We start from the raw sequence: 12,435 nt of genomic DNA, 5'->3' as shown, positions 1-12,435 counted from the left end.
TTCTTTGGTTTATTTTGAAAGGAATTTTTTTAGCACAGTAAAGAATGCTATAACTGGGCTGGAGTGATGGCTTAGCAGTTTAGGCGCTTGCTTATGAAGCCTAAGAACTCATGTGCAGATCTCCAGGTCCCACGTAGCCAGACGCACAGTGATGCAAGCACACAGTGTGGCACATGCCCACAAGGGGGCGCACGTGTCTGGAATTTGTTCATAGCAGGCTGAAGGTACTGGTACACCCATTCTCTCTCTCTCTCTCTCTCTCTCTCTCTCTCTCTCTCTCTCTCTCTGTCTCTCTGACTCTCTCTCTCTCTCAAAATAAAAATAATTTAAAATGAAAAAAATGTTATGTCAAACATCTTTTCTCCATCATCTATGAGTGACATTTTGTTGCTTTTTGCATTTTACATAAAACATTAAATGAAATCATACAATTTAATGAAGACTTCTTGATCCTCAGCATCTAGTTACAGCCATCTACTTTGCTGCCTGTATGGGTTACTTTTCTTGTTGCTGTGATCAAACACTGGACAGGAAGCACCTTAAGGGAGTTGATTCTGGTTTCCAGTTTGAAGGGAAGCCATCCATCATGGAGGGGAAGGTGTGGAGCAGGCAGCTCCATGTTGTGCTATATGCAGCTGGGACTCTTGCCTCACACCTCAGCAGAACAGGAAGCAGAGAGCAGACAGGAAGTGGAACTGGGATGTCCACCCCTAGTAACTCACTCCCTCCAGAGAGGTTCCACAATGTTTCAAACCAGCACCACCAGCTGGGGACCAATTCAAAACATATGAACATACGGGGAACATGTCACATTCAAAACACAGCACTGCCCAATCTTCACTATTGTCATGAACATGTATGTGTCCTTCCTGCCGTTTTCTCTGGCTGTACACACATGCACACACATTACATATGTATCTGCACAATGGTTTTATTTCCAAGCAACCCTGGTGTTATTTTTTTAATATTATTTATTTATTCATTCATTTATTTGAGAAAGAATGAATGGGCATGCCAGGGCCCCCAGCCACTGCAAACAAATACCAGATGCATGCACCACTTTATACATTTGGCTTATGTGGGTACTGGGAAATCAAACCCAGGTCCTCAGGCATTGCAGGCAAGTGCCTCAACCACTAAGCCATCTCTCCAGCTCCCTGGTGTTATTTATTTATTTATTTATTTTGGTTTTTTAAGGTAGGGTCTCACTCTAGCCCAGGCTGACCTGGAATTCACTATGTAGTCTCAGGGTGGCCTTGAACTCATGGTGATCCTTATACCTCTGCCTCCTGAGTGCTGGGATTAAAAGCGTGCGCCACCACACCCAGCTCCTGGTGTTATTTTTAAGGGTCATTTGAGCCTCAGTTTCCACATATCATGCATTTTGCTTTTCATCAACACTGTTTTTTTCTATTTTATTTTTTGAGTACTACTATATACTCATAAATTTTATTAACTGAGTGTACTATGTTCAGTTACTCATTTTAGTTAGTCATATTATGATGAGTCTAACTAATGGGAACTCCTGAGCAGCGTATATTTTTAAAATATCAATACTAGGTAATGGAGAAATGGCTTAGCAGTTATGGCACTTGCATGCAAAACCTGAGGCCCCAGGTTTGATTTCCCAGGACCATGTAAGCCAGATGCACAAGATGGCACATGTACCTGGTGTTCATTTGCAGCAGCTGAAGGCCTTGACATGTGCTCTCTTTCTCTCTCTAACAAATATTTTTTAAAAAATCAATACTGAGCCATGCATGGTGGTACACATCTTTAATCCCAGCACTCAGGAGGGAGAAGTAGGAAGATCTCCACGAGTTCAAGGACACCCTGAGACTATATAGTGAATTCCAGGTTAGCCTGAACTACAGTAAAACTCTATCTCAAAAAAAAAAAAAAAAAAACTACAACAAAAATAATGAATACTGACTTATAACCATGCCTTTCTCTTAACTGTTTTATAACCATTCTTTTGTCTGAAGAGGCCATATTTCCTATCTTATTTATCCAGTTTACTAGTGAGACATTTGTGGTTTTTGCTAGTCCTAAAACTTTTCCAAGGCAATATGCCTAAAAATTAAATTACTGGGTCACAAGTGATACACATTTTTAGTTTTATTCATGCTGGTACTTTTCCCCAAAATTGCATGGTTTGATATGCTCTCAGTGCATGAGAGCGCCCACTTGCCTCACCTACACTTTCCAACGTGACGTGGGGAGGGCTGAATGCAAATTGCTTCCAAACTCACCTAATCCAACACCCCTCACCCGTGCGCACATTTTCAGATTCACAAAACTGAGGCCCACAAAGACTAGGGGAACCGTTTGTTATAGTAAAAAAAAAAAAAAAATGCAGTAAGAAATACACAGAGACAGAGCTCTACCTCTCAATGTTTGAAGCTGCGTGCGGATTTCGCCCACTTACACCTCGTTTTTTTTAAAAAAAAATTTTTTTTTAATTTGAGAGTGACAAAGAGGCAGAGAGAGAGAGAGAATGGGCGCGCCAGGGCTTCCAGCCACTGCAGACAAACTCCAGATGCGTGCTCCCCTTGTGCATCTGGCTCACGTGGGTCCTGGGGAATCGAGCCTCAAACCAGGGTCCTTAGGCTTCACAGGCAAGCGCTTAATTGCTAAGCCATCTTTCCAGCCCACACCTCATTTTTTTATCCTATTAAAACACTAGCTCAGCCCCAAGTCTCCCTCCCAGTGCTTCCGCCAAGCATTCTAGGAAGTGGTTGTTCCATTCCCCACTTCCAGGAGGAGGATGAAGGCATGGGCACGTTTACTTATAGATGCTGTACCTATATCTTTTTAGAAACTTTATCCTATGGTTGGAAAAGGAAGCTTGTGACAGTGGGACAAACTTGCACCAAATGAATTCTCTCGCTATTCGGCTTCCCCTCGGAGTTTAATCACCCACGGGAGTCATTTATAACCCTCTCCACTCCTTGCACAACCATTATCCCTTAATTACATCACAGCGGGACTGGGAATGCATTAGTGCACTGAATGACTCAGAAATGTAGGAGTGCTGAGAAGGACGAGTCTGGGCAGATTGCTCTGCACCCCCAGCTTGGCACCCTGAGAAACAGACCCAGCAATACAGAGCAGATGTTCTGTAGCCATCAGGGACACTGCAGGAAGGGCGAGGCCACTCCATTTGAACTCGGCCTTCCCTCCCGGGAGCGACGGAAGGCATTCATTACAATTTAGGGGCAGTTCTTTCTTATAGCCCCCAGGTCACCTTATTTTATAGCTTGTTTAAGGAAAGAGAGATGTAACAACCTTGGTTTAGAATCTTACTATGTAAAAACTTCAAGAAATTAGTGAGCCTGTGGCCTAAGCCTCTCGTGGTAGTGGTTAAAGTCTTGCTGTTTCTTTTCCGGTTCTCATATGCGTTATGGTGGTCGGTCTTGACAGTAAGCTCCTTTCTTACACCCCTGTCCTATTCACGCACTGAAAATGGAAGGAATCTCACCAGGTCTCAACCAAGTCAGACTGGGAATTTGTCTGTTTGACTCGGGTGATTTTCCTGCTCATTTCCATCTGTTTTCCTGTTTCCTTGTGAAGTTCCCATACCTCAAATGCACTGTAACCAACCATGTGGACTTCCTATTCCCTCTCCCCTATATAAAGTTCTCTTTCAAATAAAGATTTCTACACTTAGTCACACCCTGACATCAACAACAGGCATGGCTTTGTCTTAGGTCTCCCAGGGGTACTGGTATTTGATATTTTATTTTTTACTTATTTATTTGACAGAGAAAGAGGGAGGAAAGGAGAGAGAGAGAGAAAGAGAGAGAGAATGGGAGCACCAGGGCCTCCAGCCACTGCAAACGAACTATAGACGTGTGCGCCCCCTTGTGCATCTGGCTAACATGGGTCCTGGAGAATCAAACCAGAGCCCTTTGGCGTTGCAGACAAACGTCTTAACTGCGAAGCCATCCCTCCAGCCCAAGCTTGCAGTCCCTGATTCTTATAGAAAGGGGTGTCTCTGACCTGATGGAAGAACTCTGGACTTGATGCTAAGGGTCTGGCATGTAATGTGACCATCCCTGTTCACATGGCTATTTCCAGGATGCTAAGCTTGATCCCAGGTGCATTGCTCTAAGGAAATCAGATACATGAAAATGGAGATTTAAGAGCACATGAATTCAAGGATTGTCTTATAGAAACTTAATCTCATATATGTGGCTTAATTCATAAATACTTGATCTTCCTGGAACTTGTGGAGGATAAATACGGTGAATGCTTCTGGTAACAAGGCCAGGAACTAAGGATCAAATTAATGTCTTTTCACCAAACTGCAGTGCTGCCTTGGGGGAAGGGAACTTGTACATGGATCTAATGACAGATGGTGCCTGGCCTTGCGTGGGAATGGTGGCCAGAGTCACACACTGCAGGAATCTAACACTGGTGGTTTTGGTGTAACACCAGATCAATAGAACTCAAGTAGCTCCATCTCTCGTAGAGGGACATCTGCTATGCACCCCCAAGGAGAAAGCTTTGGGCTCTGTTGAACTTGCCTTCCATCCCTCGGCCTTGCCATCCTCTTCCTCTTCAGCTGCCTCCTTTCTTGGCCGTGCCTCCGCAGATGTCCTCTGTCAGGACCACTGTATGCTATCAGGGCACCATTTAGGTTGCATCCTGTGTGAGTGCTGCTACCTAAGCTTATTCGAGTTGCTGGATGCAAGGCTCTAAGTCAATCTAACAGAACCGCTCGGGCTTCCAGAGGACTGGGCATTCTTACGCTGACACTTGCTGTCGTGGCAAGATGACTTCATAGACTGAAAAGCGCTAATCCAGGAATGACTGAATCTTCCCCACCTTCTGTGAGACCACATCCAAACTGCAGGGGTTGGACGTACATAGCTAGACTGGTGTCCTCTGAGACAGACCCAGGCAAGCAGCTCCGAGAAACAGCCACTCAAACGACTGCAGTTTTGAAAGTGGGGGGATTGGATTGATATAAATGATTGCCAAGGCCTCAGTGTGACGTTCCTATTTCCATGTCCAGACTTTAAAAAACAAACAAACAAAAAAAGACTTTCTGTTCACACATTTGAATCAACTCCTAGCTTATTTTGTGTGTGGCAACAGCTGGTGGGAGAGGTGCCAGCTGCGTGTAGTGGGAGCAGAATGGAAACAGCATGAGACGGGGCCAGGTCGCAGCGAGGCCTTCAAGGGCATCTTATCGGCGCTGCCATGGGGGTGTGGGAAGAGCTCACAGGCGCAGAGGATGTAATGAGCTTGTTAAGCTCCGGGCCATCCCTTTAACTAGAGATTACATTAAAGAAAGCCACATAAAGTGCATTTTCATCCCTCAGCCCAGTCTCCAAAGTCTTGTTTATCCAATTATCAGACTGCCGTGGAGGACTGTGCTTGCTGAGAACAAGCGTATCAGTCGGAACATGGGTTCTTTGATGGATAATTAGCCATTCTCAGGCCTCCTCCCATTCAGCCAGTGTTCTCAGACCAAAGTCTGATCTGACTTAACAAGGAGGCGCCTCCCATATCCTTGTGCCATCTTAAGGAATACTAGGAGAAAGAAATGTATAGAATGGATGGAGGAAATGGTCCAGAATGAATATCAGGAAGGCAGAATTTATTCATTTATTTATTTACAAGCAGAGAGATAAAGAGAAGACAGACAGACAGAGAAAATGGGCATGCCAAGGCCTCCATCCACTGTAAATGAATTATATGCCCATATGCCACCTTGTGCATCTTGCTTTAAGTGGATACTGGGTGTGGTGGTTTGATTCAGGTGTCCCCCATAAACTTAGGTGTTGTGAATGCTAGCCCCCCAGCTGATGCATATTTGGGAATTAATGCCTCCTGGAGGGAGTGTATTGTTGGGGGCGGGCTTATGGGTATTAAAGCCCGTTTCCCCTTGCCAGTGTTTGGCACACCCTCCTGTTGCTGTGTCCCACCTTATGTTGGCCAGGGGGTGATGTCCACCCTATGCTCATGCCATCATTTTCCCCTGCCATCATGGAGCTTCCCCTCGAGCCTGTAAGCCAAAATAAACCTTTTTTTCCCAGAAGCTTCTCTTGGTTGGGTGATTTCTACCAGCAATGCAACCCAGACTGCAACACTGGGGCAATCAAACTCAGGTTGTTAGGCTTTGCAGGCAAGTGCCTTAACTACTGAGCCATCTCTCCAGCCCCAGGAAGGCAGGATTTGGTGAATAGAATTTCAAAGGAAAGGAATGAACCCAAAATAACTCTAGATGAAGGAAGGAGTTTCAGGCACAAAGAATGTCCTTCTATGGGACTTAATTTTGTACAAGCAAATACATTTCTAAATTTAAGTCCAAGTAGTGCTTTTTCTGGAGTGGATCTTCTCAGTGCGGGGGGTGGGGGGTAGCAGGTGAGGGGGTCCCCCTAGTGTCCAGACTTACTCGGGAAGTCCCCACACAAGAGGTCTTGGCACTCTCCTTTGTTAGAAAGCAAAGCCTTCCCCTGACTCTCAGTGAGGTCCTCCACTGGATAGGGGGGTCCACAGTGACTTGAGTAACATGCCACTTCCACTTCATCCTCCTGGCTCAGGAGGCAAGCCCAGTGTTCCCTGGATAGGAGGTGTAAGGTAAATTTGTCAGAGACATGTGCTTCTCTATCACGGGTCTGTAGCCCACGGCACACTTGCACGGGAGGACTGTGGTCTCTATGGTATAATGCTCACTGGGTGCCAACATTATTGCTATGTAATAATCAGTAGTTTGTGACAAGTTTGGCCTTTGTCTCTTTAAACATCCTTAAAAACAATGTCATGCTTAAATCTCTCTCAAAAAAGTACCTTCCCATTCTTTATTGTTTTAGTTGCTTTATTTATTTGCAGGAAGAGAGAGAGGGTGTATGGGAGCACTAGGGCCTCTTGCTGAAGCAAATGAACTCCAGATACATGCCTTGCTTTGTGCATCGGGCTCTACGTGCGTACTGAGAAATCAGATAGACCCCAGGCTGTCAGGGTTTGCAAGTAAGCACCTTTAATCACACATCCATCTTCACAGCCATCTTTAGTTATTTGAATTTTATTTTGGGATAGGTAGCCTGTAAATGTTTGAACTTTTCAAGGTACTAAAGTACAGAGAAAACAATCTCGTTACTACTCCTGACATCCAGCCATCCAACTCCCTCTTTAGAAACAGCCCATATATATGTTCAGAATGGTTTTATAGGGTTGGGGAGAAGGCTCACTTGCTGTGCAAAGTTTTCACCCATGTGAAAAGCTGAACATGGCCTCACCCACCTGTAACCCCCATAGTGAGTGGGACAGACAGGAGGGTCACTGGGGCCGGCTGATTAGCCAGTCTGATTGAAAACTGGCAGGAGCTCAAGGTTCAGTGAGAGATCCTGTCTTAAGGGAATGAAGCAGAATAGAGGACACCCAATATTTTCCTATGGCCTTCACACGTGCACATAAGATACACATGCATCTGCCCACATAAACCACACACACACCACATACTTCACATAAAAAGAACATGGTTTGGTTATTAAAGCTCTATTTTACAAGCTATTGCTTGACAAGCCTGGTAACATCTAGGGTTGGGCTTCTGGATATGTGTAGGAAGAGCTGGATTTATTCTGAAACTGCTGAGAGCCACAGCATTCCAGACACTAGAGAAGTGACAGTGAACAAAATAGATGACAATCGCATAGATTTCATGACTCAGCCTTGTTTTGACCACTGAACACATTCTTCCAGATATGGCCTATGTATGCATAACAGTACAACCATGTGTTCTGAAAATAAAAAGATTGTTGGGTGGTTGGCTTTTAATAGTGTCTGGAATCTGAACTCAGGTGCTCAGAGTAATGCAAGCAATACTTTATCCATGGAGCCATCGCCTCACCCCCACAAACACGCCTTCCTCCTCTCCTGACATAAACAGGGTGTGATCTTCACACTGCTCTGCATCTTGGTTGAGGGCACTTCATGTGATCACCTGACACTGCCTCTTGCTTCTGTTTAGCTGTGCTCAGCCTTGCTCTGTGGACATTCAGGATGGACTTAATCTGGTGCTGATGAGCGATTAATATGCACCTGGGTTTTGCTTTTATAAATGATGTTACAAGGAAATCCCCTATGAGTATAATGCTTCCTACATGTATATTCTTATGTATTGGTCAATTTCCTGCTTTTCATCCTTTAAAGAATTGCTTAAGGAACTACTTCCAGCCAGTCAGGAAGCCCAAGCCTTGGCTTCAGATGGCCCAGCAACTGTTGCTTATGGAGCAGAAACTCTGCTAAGCAAACCATTTACCTCTGAAGACAGTGGGCACAATCCAGCCCTTTGGATGAGCCAAGGAATGGAAACACAACCAAGGAATTCCTGGTGCTGAATGCAGCTCAGGCTCAGGAGTAAATCAGCCAGAGCACCTGCATTCCCATGACCTGCTCTCACACTCAACAATCTTTATTTATTCTTATTTGTTTGGTTGTGCATGCGTGTGTGCATATGTGTGTGTGCATACATGTGGGTGTCAGGGTGTCTTGCCTAAATGAATACCAGGTACAGGCGTTATTTTTTGAATCAGGCTTTTCTTGGGTACTGGCAGTGAAACCCAGGCCAGCAGGCTTTGCAAGCAAGTACCTTTAGCCTTTCAGCCACCGCCCCAGCTTCCAGCAATCCCCTTTTCTTTGAGAATAAAAGCATTTCAGGCAGGAGCTGAAGACCTAAGGTTACTTAGCAACAGTGGCTGGTTTCAGTAGCAGTTCAGCCACTAGAGGGCGGAATTTGCTCGCTTTCTAGATCCAGGCAGTTCAGCAGAAAACAGACTCCTCTGTCATTTAGTCATTTATCACCAAAGAGCACGCATCTTCTTTTGCTTTTGAAGTGCAAGACCAAGGAAAACTAAAAATAATTACAATGAAGGATTTTGTTCTCACCTGCTGGTTTCTACCTCCATTCATTAGTAAGTCCTGTCTTTAGACACCTCGTCCTCATTTGGGGACGATGCAGCGAGAGAAGGACCAGGTCGCAGCAAGGGTGAGGGCTCCAGTCTCCCTTCGGAGCAGTGGCTCACTATCCACAGTCCCACGCTCGCCAGTCCTGTCTTGTGCACAAAACTGAGCCGTGGGAAGAATTTCTGTAGAATCCACAGGTGACGCAGTGGGCAATGCAAGATGGAGACTCCCACATTCCCAGTCAGTTCCCTTATTTTAGGGCCGACCTCTGAATCAAGCATGCTTTGCCAAGTGACCAACCTAACCAAAAGTGCTGCTGTTGTTTTAATGGTGATGAATGGCATTTCCCCCCCATATACATCCTGTACATGGAGTTGGCTTTTAAGGGAGGTTCCGGAGGTATTCCGGTCATGTGGCTGCGTTGTGGGACTAGGGCAGAAACAATGGGAAGTGGTGAAAGGAAGGCAAACCAGTCTTGCACTTCACTGAGATGGTGAATCGTTTTAGACCCTAACTTAAGAACCCTCCTTCTTTGATTTCTGTACTTTTCTTAGTTTTCTGCATCCTTGTTTCATGGGTCCTGGAATGCTGCACAGGCTGGCACCAGTAGATGGGGCTAGATGTGTAGTATTGTGCCCTGCCTAACTGTTATTTTAAAATCAGTCCTTCAAGGGACCTTCTTTGGCTATGATGGGATAGCCTGGAGAAACTGGGCTTGCTCATGGATTTTGCTGTGGGGGGAGGGAATCTTTTGCTTCTTATCTTTTGCACCCTCAGTTCCAACTTTCTTGTCTGAGAGGGGCCCCAAAAGTCAACATGCATCCGATCTTCCTGAGGAGTGTTGGCCATTTCTGGAGCTCAGCTATTTAGCAGCTCTCCATTAATGCACGTCCTGTGGCTTCAGGCCTCAGACACACGGCCCCTCACAGCAGGAGTCAGGGCGAAATATGAGATGTGGTGTCAGGGTTTTCTGAGGGGAACCGTGGATGCTGTCAGGGAAGCCAGACAAAGACAGTAGCACAAAATAAACAGAGCTGTGAGGAGTTGGAAGGGCTGAGTTTTGACGGTGTAGTGAGATAATTTTCGGTCTTGTCTTTGCTTTGTTTTGTTTCTGGGGCTGGGGGTGGAGGCCGGGGCCTGCCACTGCTAAGCCTGTGCTCTGCCACTGAGCCACACGCTCAGCTCCACAGTAAAGAAGGGTTTAAAACCATGGCTAGTTAATCAAATTTCCTGCATCTTTTTAAAGTTAAAAAAAAAAAAAGACTTCATTTATCCCCTGGCTTAAAACACAGAAAGGAGAGCCGGGCATGGTGGGTGCACGCCTTTAATCCCAGCACTCAGGAGGCAGAGGTAGGAGGATCACCATGAGTTTGAGGCCACCCTGAGACTCCATAGTGAATTCCAGGTCAGCCTGGCCTAGAGCAAGACCCTACCTCGAAAACACACCCCTACACACACACAGAGAGAGAGAGAGAGAGAGAGAGAGAAAGGTTATGAAACTTAAAGAAACGAGGCAATCTCGTCATCTCTCATGTTTCACGTTCTTTCAAAGTGTATTCATCAGTGATTTGTGGACATTGAAATCGTGTGCTTTAAGAAGGACTCAATACGGGAGCTCAGTGACTCACTTTCTTGGTTTCTAAGAGATTTCCATGTTGAGACTATTTATATGTTTAGCCACAAGAAAATACCAAGCCTAGGGTTTTTTTTTTCTTTTTTTTAATGATAGTCATTTTGACAGACATGAAATGGAATCTCAGTATTGTTTTGATCTGCACTTCCTGACAGCTGAGGATATTGAGCAGTTGTCACTTATCTATTGCCTGACTGCAGTTCATCTTTTGAGAAGAATCTGTTTATTTTACTTGCCCACTTATTGGTAGGATTATTTGAGTGTCTTTAGTTTTCTCAATTCTTTATATATTATGAATATTAATCTCCTATCCTATATATAGCTAGCAAAAATTTCTTCCCATTTTTAAATCTGTTTCTCCATTCTGTCGTTTCTCTTCTGCAGCTGTAGTACTTACCTTCTTTGCTGAGACAAAACACCTCCCAAAGGCCCCACAACTTTCCCAAATTGCCACTAGCTGAGGACCAAGGATTCGCAACACATGAGCCTATGTGGAACATTTTATTCAAACCACTACAATAGCTTTTCCATTTCATGTAGTCCTATTTGTCAATTCTCAGGGTTACTTCCTGAGTTATTAGAATCCTTTTCAGAAAGTCCTTACTGCAGGGCATGGTGGCACATGCCTTTAATCCTAGCACTTAGGAGGCAGAGGTAAGAGGATCGCTATGAGTTCGAGGCCACCCTCAAATTGGAGTGCATTCCAGGTTAGCCTGGGCTAGAGTGAGCCCCTACCTCAAAAAGAACAAACAAACAAGTCCTTACCTATACCTGTATTTTGAAGTGTACTTCCTGTGTTTACCTCCAACAATTTCAGTTTCAGGACTTACGTTGAAATCTTTGATCCACTTTGCTTCTGATCATAGATGTGTCAGTAACTCTAAGTGGTTCATATTGGTTTGGTAGATGTCAGCCATGTGCTGATTTGGCAGCAGAGGTGGAGGATGATAGCAGCAGGAATAACATTCCACACTGCAAAATATAAACCCCAAGACAGGCCTGGAGCCTAGGATGGAGGACCACCATTAGGGAACTGAGACGTTCAGCTCGGAAGACATTTGCCTGCACAGTTAGGTTGGACGTTGGGCATCAAACCTGAGAGCTTATGTGCTCCTTTGAGGTAACTGCTTTTGATAGGAACCATGGTGCCTACCATGACCATGAGTTAATGCTACTACGGAGCCTACCCCCACTGTGACACTCTCGGAGGTGGGGGGCACTAGAGCCCAGAGGGGTGAGGACACCTCTCATGTCTTCTCCCAAAGGTGACTTGAAGCTAAATCAAACTCTGTCGTGGGAACCCAGATCCCAGGCAAGCAACCTGAAAAGTGCCGGCTGCTCGTATTAATAGATGAGGCAGAAAAGACTCCGTGAGACTGTTGGCCCTCCAGATGGCCTCGGGTTGGGCATCTGTCCCACTGGTGTGAGTGTGAGAGAGCACTGGCCCTGGCTCCTTCCGCACTCTGTGTTATTCAGGGCAGGCAGAGCAGTTGTCTGCCCCGACCATAGCGTCAATGCTATGTTAGCACTGCAAGAGACTCCTGCCTTTCGGGGTGAATCCAGCCTCCTGAGGGACACTGTGACTACCACAAGCACCCCATTCTGCAGAACATCAGCCACGTGACATTGTCTGCAAACTCCTTCACATTCCAGAGTTCCCTCACCTCCCGAGTGCAGCCAGCCTCTCTCAGCAGCGGCCCAGAGCTGCAAATGACTAGAGGGAGGTGGAGGCTTAATTCCTTCCTCCTCATAGACCTGCTCCTCCTCCAGTGCCAGAACCTTCTTCTCTGCCGCAGACCAAGGCACCTGGTGATGCTAAAAGCATCACAAAGGAGAAAACCAACGTCTTGACAGTATTGCCTTCATCACTGTCAGTTTCTTCAAAT

The 12,435-nt window shown here is 45.5% G+C and overlaps 1 protein-coding gene across 3 annotated transcripts in view; it reads left to right on the top strand.

Annotated features, from left to right (window-relative positions):
- Positions 1–12,435, top strand: part of Dock8 (dedicator of cytokinesis 8) — a 254,630-nt gene that overhangs the window by 118,285 nt on the left and 123,910 nt on the right. The window lies entirely within an intron of this gene.

The sequence above is a fragment of the Jaculus jaculus genome, chromosome 1 (assembly GCF_020740685.1).
Source record: "Jaculus jaculus isolate mJacJac1 chromosome 1, mJacJac1.mat.Y.cur, whole genome shotgun sequence".
NCBI lineage: Eukaryota > Metazoa > Chordata > Mammalia > Rodentia > Dipodidae > Jaculus > Jaculus jaculus.
The sequence above is the reverse complement of the archived record's forward strand: the minus strand, read 5'-3'. Positions and strand labels throughout refer to the sequence as shown.